The sequence below is a fragment of the Artibeus jamaicensis genome, unplaced genomic scaffold (assembly GCF_021234435.1).
Source record: "Artibeus jamaicensis isolate MK-2021 breed Jamaican fruit bat unplaced genomic scaffold, CSHL_Jam_final contig_519, whole genome shotgun sequence".
Lineage (NCBI taxonomy): Eukaryota > Metazoa > Chordata > Mammalia > Chiroptera > Phyllostomidae > Artibeus > Artibeus jamaicensis.
In genome coordinates, this window is record NW_026521871.1 from 9,037,984 (window position 1) to 9,053,137 (window position 15,154).

The 15,154-nt window shown below is 42.5% G+C and overlaps 1 protein-coding gene across 4 annotated transcripts in view; it reads left to right on the forward strand.

The window, feature by feature from the left end:
* ARHGEF3 (Rho guanine nucleotide exchange factor 3) overlaps positions 1 to 15,154 on the forward strand; it is a 313,805-nt gene that overhangs the window by 180,048 nt on the left and 118,603 nt on the right. The window lies entirely within an intron of this gene.

The following is a 15,154-nucleotide window of genomic DNA, read 5'->3' on the forward strand; positions in this document are numbered from 1 at the left end:
TAACAAGCAGAAATAAAAGCTTTGAAATGGAAAGAAGCATGCTGCTATGAGAGCATCTAACGAAGGACCTTGACCTCATCATGGAAGGTCAGGGAAGGCTTCTATGGGAAAGTGAGATATGAAAGAAAGGAAGATGTTAACCCAGTTGAAGGGAAAAGCAAAAGAGTCAAAGCATGGACACAGCATGTGCGAGGGTCCTATGGCAGGATGGCGCATGCTGCTTTGAAGGCAAGTGTGGCTGGTGGGCGGGAGATGGTGAGACTAGAGCAGTCAACAGGGACCAGACTGTAGACCCTCAAAGGACAAGACCGATTGTTATTGGAAAATCTAAATCTAACAATTTAGATTGTTATTCCAAGAACAGCGGGGAGTCACTAGCAGAGGTGGGGGTGGGGTGGGGAGGATAAGCAAGGGTGCGGTTTGTGTTTTGAGAAGACTCCTCTGGCCACTGAGTGGACAACGGCTTGGAGGAGGCCAAGGGTAGAAGCAGAGGACCAGTGGGAGGCGGCCTCGCCGTCCTGAAGATGGCGTCTGGGGCGGAGCTGGAGCAGGTGAGTTTGAGGGACATGTGTAGAGCTTTGTATCTTTACTGCTTTGTCTTTTTGCACTTTTCAGTGTAGATTAGAAGCCTTGGGTTTTATTTTGACTTCTGTCATTATGTTGCTATCAGACCTTGTACCCGTTGCTTTGCCTCTCTGGATCCCAGTTTCCACATCTATAAAATAATATAGTCAGATTATTTCTTTTCCAATGCCAAAATTCTCTGTGTCCATGTTGATTGGGGTACTACGGGTTTTTCAGGTAAATGATTAAAATGTAAATACAATTAGATGTTGGTTAACAATGGGAGACCCATATATCAGTGTGTTCATGTAACACCTTGCTTCAAGTCTTTTTTTCTAACTCCTTGGATGGTGGAAGAAGACATAAGCAGTTAGGGCACTAATGTGTACTTTTTCATTTATTATACCAAACACAAGACTGTTCTTTAATTAGGATGTTGTCTACTCACCTTAGGCTGCTACAACAAAATACCATAGCCTGGTTGGCTTAAAGAACAGATCATTATTTCTTACAGTTCTGGAGGCTGAGAAATCTTAGCTTCAGGTGCCAGCAGATTCAGTTCCTGCTGAGAGCTCCCTTCCTGGCTTGCAGACAGTCGCCTAACCTTCTCACGGTGCCCTCACCTGGAGGAAAGAGCCAGTCTGGTCTCACTTCCTCTTCTTTTAAGGACATTAAGCCTACCATGCCCCCATTCACCCAATACCTTATCTAAACCTAATTACTTCCCAAATGCCCCAAATTACTTCCCAAAAGCCATCACATCGAGGGTTGGAGCTTAAACACGAATTTGGGGGGAGACATAAACATTCAGTTCAAAACAGATGACTTTTTAAAACATACCAGATGTGATTCATTAGAGAAACAAAACAAAATCCTTAGTATGAGTAGGAGTGAAAGTAGAGATTCTAATGAAGCTGCCCAGTGTGTGCAGCCTAAATGAAGTGGAAAAAGCTAGAGGAGTTTTTGCTAAGGGGCTTCATTTGACTCTTGTGTCCTTCGATTTTGGAACCCTTTGTTAGTGGTTGTAACAGTCATGCTTAGTTGCAACCACAAATAATTTTCAGTGGAGGAGTGTTGATAACATTTTACTGACCTAAAAAAAAAAAATCTAATGACAGGGCCAAAGGAAAGGCAGAAGGTGTAATTTTCTGGTCAGCCTTGGTCAGCTGCCCACAGTGTCCTGGTCCTGTTGAAGTCTTTAAATGAAGATACATTGCCACAGACACACCCCCAGGGTTGCACGACTTAGCCTTGCCCTCAGAGAGGAGCCATGAATTCAAACAAGAGCAGCACTGTTGACCTTCAGACTACAAGTGGGCTGCTTTCTTTGTACCACGTTGCCCAGTGAAATAATCCTGATAAAAGCTTTTTGTTTAGCCCTTGCAAAAAGAACAGGGGTTTAGGGAAGAAATATCCCCCCACCCCCTTCTTAAAAAGGGGTGTGATGTTGGCTCAGCAGTAGCTGTACAGCAGATCTGGATTCAAAGTGGGCATGGGGGGAGGGTTGGCGTAGACAGGTTCTTAGGTCATTTTCGGGGATCTTGTTGCAGCTCTCACACATAAAGACAGACTGCTTCTGCTCCCAGTCCACTTACCATGCCTTTGCCTCTGTATTATTGTTCCTTATAAATTCCAAATGGTGGATGGTGAGGAAGTTCGACACTTACATTTCCTTTTCCTATTCCCATTTCAAGCTGTGGATGAGAACCTGTGTTTTTGACTCTCTATCAGACTGGCCAAAGGAAACCCACCCCCTTTCTTTATATATTCTGTCATTGTTATAAGTGTTTGGGCGGCCACTTGAGAACTATGAGAGGTCTAGACCAGTGGAAGTAGAGCTGCTGCTGCTTAGGTTGGAGGCATTTGGAAGAGAAAGAGTAAAAACCAAACAAACAGAAATGAAGTTAGAAGGTTTCAGCGACCCTTGCAACAGAGAAAGGAGGGTCTGAGTGAGGCTCGTCCTATGGTGTGGGGCAGAGGGAGTACTGTCTGGCAGGAGCTCCTGGGCTGGGCACAGGAATTGGCAGTGGTGGACTCTACTCCTTGCTGCCTGCACAGCTCCAAGCAGCCCCTCTCCTGGGAGCCCAGCAGATCTAGGTCTCTACATCCTCTACCCCATCCCCACCCCTGCATTACAAGCTCAGGCTTCCTTTAAGAAGCATTGATCCAGGGCTTCTTCACAAATGCATCAAGAGAGGAAACTCCAGGTCTGGAGAATTGTGTGGAGCACCTGCTTTAGCCACTGCTCCATACTCTCCTCTGTAAGCAGATTTTCCTCCTTTCCCTGCTAAAAAGTAGGTTTCCTTTTTGCATGTTTTCACCTGGGAAATCTAGGTTTTAAATTCTGAGTATTTGAGCTGGTTTTTCTTCAACCCTAGAGAGTGGAACTGGGCTCCAGTCCCCATCAGCCCCTAGTTTGCTAGATCTTCTGGAGCCATCCCTTGACTTCTGCAAGATGAAATGGACCCTAAGACTATTCCACGTTCCTCCTCCCTCTGAAGTTGATGGCCAAGGTCCCAAACAGACAGTGCCAGACGAGGAAGGTCCCATAATGGCATTACCCACTTCCTGAGAGTTCCCCGTGTGTGGCAGCTCCTCTTGTCTGCAGAACCAGCCTGGACGGTGGTTATCAGCAGACCCATCTTACAGGAAACCAAGGCGGAGGTTTCTTTTCTCCAAGCCCTCACTGACTTGCACAGGGGCATTCTGTGGCCATAACCTCCTTTCCTTGCAGCAGAGAACTGGAGGTGCTTTGTTTTTCTTCATGAGCCAAAGGATGCTTATAAGGACATACCTTCTGTTCTTTAGCAGCCTCTCAGCAAAAGAACAGTGAGTGTCACCCTTCCTTACTTCTGGCCACTGCCAGCTTCTGAACAGGAGATGATCTTGGTACATTTTTTTGGCCTCACCCCTACCATCCATTAGGCTGATCTTTTTTAAAAACGTAAATCATATTTTGTGTTATGCCCCTTAGACTCTCCAGTGACTTCTGTGAGGTCTATACATTGGAGTGGAAAAAAATTACATCTTTATTTTTGCTAACCTCCAATTAAAATTTATATCTCTTTTTATTATAAATGAGGACAACAGATCTCAGCAGTACTGTGACTTAGTCATGAGAAGAATGCACTGACATTTTTCTTTTCACATTATACTGGTTGCATATATCTGTAAATATGTGTGCCCACAATTATTGAAGATGACAGTAGCTATTAGACCTACCACCAGCTCTTATTTAGATAACAAGACAAAGAAGCCATGTTACCATATGATCAATTAGGTTTTTTTTAATATACCAATAACTATATTTTAATATAATTGGTACTCTTAATCAGAAATATACCAAGATGGGGTAGGAGGATGATGGGAGCAGTCTCCCAATTTCAGGAAATAAGGTAAGGCATTGGCTCAAGAATTTAACAGCAATAAATAATTGACTTCAAATCTACCTGCTTTTTTTTTATCACTATATGCAGGCAACTCTAAACAATGTCAAGGGTAAAATACTCCTCCCTGCCAGGGTAAATTACACCCATTGTCCTCCTGCACCCGCACCCTCACCCTCACCCTCACCTGTGGTCTTTCATATTGCTAAATAGTTTATTATTTTACTTGGAGTTTTTCTTTTTGGCATTTAAAAGCATTTTTTAAAAAATATTTATTTATTTATTTAGAGAGGAGAAAGGAAGGAGAAAGAGAGGGAGAGAATCATCAATGTGTGGTTGCCTCTCACACATCCCTCATTGGGGACCTGGCCTGCAACCCAGGCATGTGCCCTGATTGGGAATTGAACCAGCGACCTTTTGGTTCACAGCCCGCACTCAGTCTGCCAAGCTACACCAACCAGGCTAAAAGCATTTTTCAAGAAGAGGTCCATAGTTGTCAGCAAGCTGGCTATAGGTCCATAGCATGGAAACGATTATGAACCCCTGATTTAGAACACAATACAGATCCACTTTCTTTGGCCTACTGGACCCTATATGCCTAGGCTTCGACCTAACTATCCATTTCATTCCCTCTACCTTTCCCCTCTTGGTACCTTCTAGTAACCAGAGCTTCCTGATGTTCCTCAAGCATGCCAAGCTCACTCTTGTTTTTCTTCTTTCCCCAGATCTGACTCCCATCTGTTCTTTTTATTTCTTCTTATTATTTATTTTTAAATTACAGTTGGCATACCATATTGTATTAGTTTGAGGTGTACACCCTGGCGACCAGACACCATACAGCTTTCCAAGTGATCATCCAAATAAATCCTGCACCCATTCGACACCAGACATAGCTACCACAACATCATTGACCACATTCCTTATATTGTACTTTATATCCCCATGAGTATTCCTTTAAAATTTTTTTTTTCACTTATAGTTGACATATATTATTCTATTAGTTCCAGGTGTATACTCCAGGGATTAGACATTACATAATTTACTAAGTGATCATCCCAATGAATCTTGTATTTATCTGACACCAAAAGCAGTTATTAGAATATTATTTACTATATTCTCTAGGGTGTACTTTGCATTCCCATGACTATTGCATAACAACCAATTTTAACTTTTCACCCACCTCCCTAATACTCCCTCCCATCTGGCGACTGTCAAAATGTTTTCTTTATCTATGAGTCTGTTTTTGTTCTGCTTCTTCATTTATTTTGGTTTTTAGATTCATTTGTTGATAGAAATGTATTTGTTGCCATTTTATTATTCATATTTTTTACCTTTTTTCCTTTCTTCGCCTTCTTAAAGAAGATCCTTTAACATTTCAGGTAATACTGGTTTGGTGGTGATGAACTCCTTTAGTTTTTCTCATCTGGGAAGCTTTTTATAGTCCTTCAATTCTAAATGACAGCTTTGCTGGGTAGAGTGATCTTGGTTGTGTGTCCTTGCTTTTCATCACTTTGAATATTTCTTGCCACTCCCTTCTGGCCTAAAGAGTTTCTCTTGAGAAATCAGCTGACAGCCTTATGGGAGCTCCCTTATAGGTAACTTACTGCTTTTCTCTTGCTGCTTTTATGATTATTTCTTTTTCTTTAATCTTTTTCATTTTAATTATAATGCATCTTGCTGAGGGCCTTTTTGGTTCATCTTGTTTGGGACCCTGTGTTTCCTGAACTGGTATGTCTATTACCTTCACCAAGTTAGGGAAGTTTTCTGTTATTATTTTTTTAATAGGTTTTTAATTTCTTGCTCTCTCAGTTCTCCTTCCAGCACCCCTATGATGCTAAAGTTGGTATGCTTAAAGTTGTCCCAGAGGCTCCTTAATGTGTACTCATTTTTTTAATTCTTTTTTCTTTTTGCTCTTCTAATTGGGTGTTTTTTGCTTCCTTATATTCCAAATCAATGATTTGATTCTTGGGTTAATCTACTTTACTCTTGATTCCCTGTAAATTATTCTTCATTTCAATTCATGTAGCCTTACTGATGGCTGTTTTTTATGCTTTCTATGTCCTCTTTCATGCTGTTGAAGTTCTCACTAAGTTCCTTGAGCATCCTCATAACCTTTGTCTTGAACTCTGTATCTGGTAGATTGCTTATCTATATTTTGTTTAGTTCGTTCTCTGGAGTTTTAATCTGTTCTTTTATTTGGGCCATGTTTCTTTGTTTCCTCAGTTTGGCAGTCTCCCTGTGTTTGTTTCTATGTATTAGGTAGAGCTGCTTTGACTCCATGTCTAAGTAACATGACCTAAAGTAGTAGGTGTACTTTAGGGTCCAGGGGCACAGCATCCCCATCATCCAGGCTGGGTACTCCAGGTGTGCCGTTTGTGTGGGTTGAGTACACCCTCCTCTTTTAGTTGAGCCTTGATTGCTTTGGCAGGTCAATGGGAGGGATTTAGCCAGGCCAGTGAACTGTGAGGACTGGCTGTGACTACTGACCACCAACCTTCACCCTCTGTGAAGAATCAGCTGTGCAAGGGCAGGGTGGTGGTGGTCTAATGTGGTTTGCAGCTGTCCATCAGGTGCACAGGCTTTGGGTTTTCCTGGGTGGTACAGGCCAAGTTCAGTCCCCATCTGTGTTCTGCCTAGGGCCACCCTGCATGAGCTATAAAGCAATCTGAGATGGCTGCTACTTGTGCTAGGCTTGCTGGTTCCCAGATGAAGCCAAGCTGTGAACCTAGGCTGGCTGCTACTAGAGCTGGGCCTGGGGACACTTAGCAAAACATATGGGGGCAGGGGCCTCACTGAAGCCAGCTGTTGCTTCTTTGAGGGAATTTAGGAAGTTGTAAAACATGAGCCAAGACCAGCCATTTGTATGAAAAAGCCACTGTTAATAGCTTGGATGAGCTCATGAGTTGGATGGGGTGTAGTCTCAGGGAATCACCAGGATGGGGCGAACACTGTTAGCCAGGCTGATGGAGTCTCAGGTATGGCACCCACCTGCTAGCTCTGTGGCTGTGTAGGAGGAGGGTTCAGAAAAGAAACAGTGGCCTCTGCTCGCCTTTCTCTCTGGGAGAAAGCTGTCCCCCACTGGTTGGGTGGGGCAGGATCTCAAGGAATCACCAGGGTAGTACACATAGTATGAGCCAAGTTGATGAAGACTCAGATATAGTGCCCCCTTTCCAGCTCCGTGTGTGTGGTGGTGGTCATCATGGAGTCTCAGAATAGGAACAATGATTTCTGCCAACATTTTTGTCTGGGAGAAAGCTGTCCCTTCAGCCCTCACCCTGATGCCAGACAATTCATATGTCCCTGGTACCTTTTGAGCTGCTGCCCCAGAGCTGGAGCTCAGAGGGAATGAGTCCAAGTAATTACATGGATCCTTTAAGAGGAACACCTGGGAGTCCAGAAGCCCTTTGTGTCACTCAGCCTCAATCCCTTCTGGTTTTTATAGCCACGAGATATGGGGAATACTTATGGGGACTTTCCTCCTAACACTTGAACCCTGGGCTAGGAGGCGTGGTGTGCAACTGGAACCCCTCACTTATCACGGGAGACCTCCACAGGTGAGATATCTCTCCCAATTTTTATCTGCCACATAGGGTTGTGGGACCAGCCTATTCTATGTCTCCAAATTTCTTCATCTAATTTATGTCCATCTTAAATGCACCGTGTTGCATGAAGGAATGTAAAAACCAAAAAATGGGTTGCCAGGGAGAACCAACTAGCTATCTTGGATTTCCCATAGTCCTGGCTGTTTGTTTAATCTACAACCATTGTTTATCCATACAATATATCCTAGCAGATTTCCTGCATGTTATTGAGATTTTTAACCCTTAAAATCCTGATATTTGCCTGGCTGGGTGGCTCAATTGGTTGGAGTGTCGTCCTGCACACCAAAAATGCTGCAGGTCAATTTCTGGTCAGGGTACACACCTAGGTTATGGGTTCAATCCCCAGTTGGGGTGCATGCAGGGGGCAACCCATCAATGTTTCTCTCTCACATTGATATTTCTTTTTCTCTCTGTCTTTGAAATCAGTGGAAATATCTTTGGGTGAGGATATTTAGAAAATAATATCTAATGAAAATTAAGAAGTAATCAATTATTCTTTAGCTTGGACATTTTTAATAATTATAAAAGTCAATTATTAACATAGACATATTTTTGTAAAACTGAGGCAAAATAAATACATGTCTGTTTTACTTAAAACAAACTTATACTAGTCTTTATTTATTAAGGATTTTTCTTAGATTATATAAACTTAAAAACATTTGAGTTAGTTTCTATTTTGCTGAGAAATTTAGAATGCCTAATTGTTATAAGTGCTTGCCTTTAATTTTAAAAAATACCATCTAGAGGCAGAAAATTTTCTCACATTTACAACATATATTACAACACAGGTGACAGACACAGAGAGACCTTTTAGCCACAAGAAAATCTCACTAGTTTATAAAAGAACAGTTGGATCCAGATTTTGACCTAGAGGCATTTACAATTTATATCTGATCTTAACAAGTTCCAAGTGACTTCTCCCCTTTTAAAATGAGGGCAGACATGTTTAATACCTCGAAGAATTGGGCTAACACCTGAGGGCATCAGAGGTTGATCTATTTACCCAAAACCTCTTTTTGAAGCTTTAAGAAACCAGTTCATTCTACCTGTTCTTATAGTCAACTTTTTCTAATTGCACATGCAAAATTTAATTTAAAAGTATTCAGGGATTTTCATCTTGGCCTTCTTAGTTATAAATGGGAGGCTGACTGTAGTAGACCTTGTAGGCCTGGGAGGCATGATTAATTTTGAGATCAGTAGAGTCTGAACAAACTTCTAGGGAGAACCAGCCCTTGCATGCATGTCTCCAGACTAGCCAAATGCAGTGGGTATTCCCTAGAGGACTGCTTTTCACACTAGAAGAAACTTTTTCTCAGGCAACCTCACAAGGATTCTTAGTCACCAAAGAATACCTGAGCAAGGGCCAGCAAAGAGCTAAGCAGATACCACCAGAACCATGACCCTTCCCAGTCATGGGTTCCTCAGGTGCACCCACTCCAGGGTGCCCTGATGTTCTCCCCTGGGCTCCCACCAGCCTCTCCATGATCAGCAATGCTGCTGCACCCTTCTCTGCCACTTTGGATTCAGGGATCTGAACAGTCATCACCCCATTGACTATTAGGGTTTGGGGAAGCATATGTCCTTTCTCTTTCAGAGCTAAGAAGAGTTCAGGCTCTCATTTAACCAACAAAGTTTTTGTTCAGACTGTCAGTTAGCAATGCAATTAAAAAGCCGAAATTAAAAGGAGGAAACTTTTTTTTCCCTCCCCTTTCCTGGGTCACCTTAACTGTTACCTACCTCAAGGATTTTCTAAGAACAGCTCAAATAAAGTCATGGCCTGCTACTTAAAGCAAGGAGGCCCGGGATTCTGAGAAAAATTCACCGTTCACTCCGGGTAAAGCGTGGAGCTGGTGGGGCACAATGGGCTCCTACTGGTACCAAGCATGGGTCTGGGTTTGCAGGGTTATTCTGGGTGGGCTTCTTTGGAATCCTGCTGAGTATGCCAAGTAAATGTCAATGTAAGAAACATCCAAACTCGTAGATGATCTTTTTTTAAATCCTTACCCGAGGATATGTTTACTGAATTTTAGAGAGAGATAGAGAGTGAGAGAGAAAAAAAAATCCTTAATGTAAGAGAGAAACATCAATTGGCTGTCTCCCATATGCACACCAACTAGGGATTGAGTCCATAACCTAGGTATGTGCCCTGACTGGGAATCAAACCCGCAAGCTTTTGGTGTATACAAGACAATACTCCAACTAAGCCACCCAGCCAAGGGTAAACGTGAGGAGAATTTATAAGTTTATTTGAACCAAACTGATGACATATGCCAGGGAGCAAGATCTCAAATGCCCTGGAAAATAAATTTTGCGGTTTCTTTTATGCATTTGAGATGAAGGAGGGAATATAAAGAAGATTTACATGAAGATAGAGGAAGCAAGTCAGGGATGGAATTACAGGATAGTTAAGATTGGGGGTGGCCCAGCTGGGTGCGGCTCAGTTGGTTGGGTGTCGTCCAGCAAACAGAAAGATTGCTGGTTAGATTTCTGGTTGGGGCATATACCTGGGTTGCAGGTTTGGTCCCAGTCGAGGCACGTACAAAAGTCATCCAATTGATGTTTCTCACATCCATGTTTCTCCCCCCTCTCCTTCTCCCTCCCTTCCCCTCTCTAAAATAAGCAAATAAAAAAAAAAAAAGATTAGGAGTAGCCACGTGGAGATTGGATTACTGGGTGGTTAAGATTATGTGCTCTTTTGAGGGTAGTATGTTTATTTCAAAGCTGTGTTGTTAACGTAGATGCACAGAAACAACGGACAGGATTCGCTTACAGCAAAGATAAACCTTTTACTAAAGAAGTTATGTGCCTGGAGTGTGACTGTCCATCAGAATTTGCCCAGTTAGGAATTGATGACCAGATCATCCCATGAGGTTACTTTCAAAGAACCCCTTTTTTCACCCAAAGTAATAATCACTTTGAATGGGTTCTGACAGGAACACTTCTAATCATTTCAGTTTTTATTTTTTCAAATACTTGGACCTTTTTTATTCTAGGAAAAAAAGGCTTTTAAAATTATTATTTTTATCTTGACCTTGTTATCAATCATGTGATCTGACAATTTAGGAAATATGGCCCATGGCTATAGACCTAGGTGCTTATACAACAGGCTTTGGTCCCCATAGTTAGTTGGGGTTTTTTTAAGTATTTTTTATTGATTATGCTATTACAGTTTTCCCAATTTTTCCCCTTTATCCCCCTCCACTGTGCCCCCCAACCCTCCAGCATTCAACCCCCCCCCCTTAGTTCATGTCCATGGGTTGTACATATAAGTTCTTTGAGTCCTCTGTTTCCTATACTGTTTTTATCTCTCCCCATCTATTTTATGCCTACTAATTATGCTTCTTCCCTCTACCTTTGCCCCCATTCCTCCCTTCCCCCTCCCCACTGAACTCCCTCTGTGTGATGTCCATTTCTCTGGTTCTGTTCCTGTTCTGGTTGTTTGCTTAGTTTTTGTTTTCATTGTTTTTCTTTTCTTTTAGGTTCATTTGTTGATAGTTGTGAGTTTGTTGTCATTTTATTGTTCATGTTTTTGATCTTCATTTTCTTAGATAAGTCCCTTTAACATTTCGTATAATAAGGGCTTGGTGATGATGAACTCCTTGAACTTGACCTTATCTGGGAAGCACTTTATCTGCCCTTCCATTCTAAATGAAAGCTTTGCTGGATAGAGTAATCTTGGGTGTAGGTCCTTACCTTTCATGACTTGGAATACTTCTTTCCAGCCCCTTCTTGCCTGCAAGGTTTCTTTTGAGAAGTCAGCTGATAGGCTTATGGGAACTCCTTTGTAGGTAACTGTTTCCTTAACTCTTGCTGCTTGTAGGATTTTCTCCTTGTCTTTAATCTTGGGTAACTTAATGATGATGTGCTTTGGTGTGTTGCTCTTTGGGTCCAACTTCTTTGGGATTCTCTGGGCTTCCTGGACTTCCTGGAAGTATAATTCCCTCACCAGATTGTGGAAATTTTCTTTCGTTATTAGTTCAGATAAGTTTTCAATTTCTTGCTGTTGTTCTTCTCCTTCTGGCACCCATATAATTCAGATATTGGAATGTTTCAGGTTGTCCCAGAGAATTCTCAGCCTCTCTTTATTTTTTTGGATTCTTGTTTCTTCGTTCTGATCCAGCTGGATGTTTATTTCTTTCTTATGTTCCAAAGCATTGCTTTGAATCCTGGTTTTCTTCTTGTCACTGTTGGTTCCCTGAATATTTTGCTTTATTTCATTTTGCGTATCTTTCATTTGTTTTTTCATTTTTTGACCAAGCTCAAACAGTTCTGTGAGCATTTTAATTACCAGGGCTTTAAATTCTCCATCAGAGAGGTTGGCAGCCTCCTCATCACTTAGTTCTCTTTCTGAGGTTTTGCTGTGTTCTTTCATTTGGGCCGTATTTTTTTCTCTTGGCACAACTGATAAGTTGTAAGGGGCCAGGGGCCTTAGGTTTTCACTGGGGCAGGGCAACCCTCCTTGCTGCACTGCCTGTTGGGGGGGGGGGGACCAGTGCAGCTCTGCTATCTCTAGTGTACTTTCCAACAGGCTCTCCTGTCAGACTGGAAGTATCTCACCAAGGCAACCCCAGCCTTAGCCCACAGTCAGCTCTCAGTCTCAGTTTTCCCTTTAAGTCAGTCCCTCCCTGTAGCTCCTCGGAGCTCAGCAGTCAGCCCCTCCCCTCAGCTGACTCTCCATGGGTTTTTCTTAGTCAGAGCTGCATGGTCCACCTTACAGGTTTGGTTTTTCTGGTTGATTTTTTCTTTAATTCCTTGGTTGTCAGAATTCCATGCAGTTTGATTTTTCTGGCAATATTTTGGTTGTCTATTGATTTTAGACTGGTTGTTATCCTCCTTTTGGTTGTGTGAGGAAGTGAAGGGTTTCTACCTATGCCTCCATTTTGGCCAGAACTCCCCCATAGTTAGTTTTAAAGGGAGAGTGTATGCCAGGGATTTGAAAAGCTCTAATATAAATTTTCAAAGAAATAACATTGCTTAGACCTTACTTAGGTTATGAAGAAGCAAGTCAATTGATCTTGGGAGGCAGAAGAAAACTTCTAACCAAGATCTGAAAAGCCTTTACTTTTTAAAAGAATTCTGGTTTTATTACAGCACAAGTGTCAGCTGCTATTATGATAGATGCTGTGAAATTAAAAAATACCCTTAGGGTGAAATAGAATTTGGTCACTTTGGGAAAATTCTAAAACAAAAGATACAAGTAAATGAGAGGTGATATAGATAGATAGATAGATAGATAGATAGATAGATAGATAGATATAGATATAGATATATACATAGAGGGAGAGAGACAGACAGACAGACAAGGAGAGACAAAGAGACAGAGAGGGAGACCAGTCTGGAAAGAGAGCCACCTGTATTTCTGCAGCAGAGAAGGGAGCTCCCCAGGGGTGGAGGTCAAGGATGGGGGTTGGGGTATAGCATAGTGGTAGGGGGAAGGGGGAAGGGAGAGCTTGATGGAACTCAAGCCATGTCTGTAAGGAGGATGTATCTTCATGAGTTACTAGTATAATTAAACATTAATAAGAAAAAAGTCAGTTTACCAACACAAAATACACAAGTGAAATTGCAGTATTAGATTTGATGACTTAATAATCCTTCAGTCCCATGTTGGTATTTGAAGATTCTGAGGTAAAGGACTTGAGAAAGAGGTTATTCCTCCCCTTATTATCCCACACTTCCTTTTACTCCTTTAAGTTGTGTGTATTTCATGTGGCTTGGTGCTTTTCAGTGGTGTTGCATCCCTTTAGAGTTGTCTACCAGGGGGCTGGAAGGGCTGGTAGTAGATTCAGATCACCCAGCCCCCTGGTAGACATCTCTGATGGACACCAGGTTAGGCCTCAGCCCCACCATTTCCCTCCTCACCATCGAGCCATCTGGTCTTCAGAATAAAACTGAGTGCAGTGACATAATTGGGACAAGAAAAGAAGGACTTTGAGAGCCAAGTAGTAACATTGAAAAATGACACCTAACTATTGGGGGGTATAGTTTTCAAAGTTGAATTTCCTTTTACTTTAGGGTTAAGGGTATTTGGAATATCTTTACTGATGGCACTTGTCATCCATCAACTGTACCCTATTGCTTCAAATTTGAGGGGGCTTTGGTTTAGCATTATAGCTTTCTGCCCTCAGGGCTGTAGTTGCTGCAATCATTGACAGACAGGCAGCCCAGAGTACCTGTTTTTATATCAGTAAAGGTCCATTTATTGCCTTCAAAATGAGAAATTTTTTTAAAAAGTCAGTATACATATGTTTGGAATCCTGTTCCTCCACTTTCTTGTGAAAGTCATTTTATTCTCTGGATAAAAATGGGAACAGTAATTTTGTCTGACAACCTTAAGTCTTTGTCATCACGAAAAAGGCCTTTGGTGGCTATAGGCACCTCTCCATTCTGCCCCTTACCTCCATCTCTCTCCTCTCCACCCTCCTTAGCTCCATTCCTTTCTGGATCCACTCCAGTCTGGATTTCTCCCCACCTTTTCTTCTGACCTTGTAGCCATACTCCATATGTTGGTGTCAAATAAATGACCCAACTGCTCTGGCCACCAGGTCGTGCCGTGGCCACATCTAATGGCTTTTTTCCCTCCTGACCTCTGCTACATGGTATGACCATTCCTTGTCCAGTTCTCCCTTCCACTAGCCTTAGGACCACACACTCTTTAATTTCACCCTCACCATTCTGGCCACTCTGCCTTGGATTCTTTTGCAGACTCCTCTTCCTGTGGCCATGGAGATGACCATCGGGGTCCTGAGTGAGGCCTCCTAGACAGCTGTATTTGAATGTCTTCTCTGGACTTTATACTTAGTGTGTCTAAGATGCAACTCCTTCCCTCTCCCTTATTCCCCCATACCCATTGCAGCTCAAGGTACTTGTGTCCCCCTGAATACTACCTCTCAATTGTCGAAGTCAGAAACCTGGAAGGTAGCATGGCCTCTTACCTTTTCCTCATTTTTTATACTGAATCCATCACCAAGTATTGACCTGCCTGCCTCCTAAGGATCTCTGAAATCCTCCAGTTTTATTCCCTCCATCTTTGGCCTGCATTCCTGCTGTCAACTAGGAGATCAACCTGTCTCCTTCCTCCCCCTCAGATTCATGTCCTCGTGAAGCCGGTGGGATCTTCCTAAAACATGAGTTGGGTTCTTGCTCTGTTATTTCACACCTTTTGCTGAGTTCTCCTATTCTCTCTAGAGAAATCCTGAGGATAAAGCCTACTTCTTAATGTGGCTTCCAAGACCCAACCCTGCCTGCCTCTGCACTTTCAACATTCTGCATCCCAACCTCTCCCCAAGCTAGCTAAATCCCATGGAATTTTTGACCATCGTCCTATTCACCTGTTGGTCCTTCTGCCTGGAACTTTCTTTCCTTTGTCCTCACCCTTGCCTGATTGTTCTCAGGTCTCTGCTTTCTCTGTAACTTCCACTGGGAAGCCCTCCCTGAACTCCTCCCTGACCCTCAAACAGTGAGGTGCCCCTTCTGGAGTCTTCCACAGCCCATGCATTTACTTACTATGTAAGTGCCTACAATGCCTGGCATAATACTTGGCACATAATAGATGCTTCACAGATATTCAACAAAGAAAAAAAAAACTAAGAGATTGTGGCA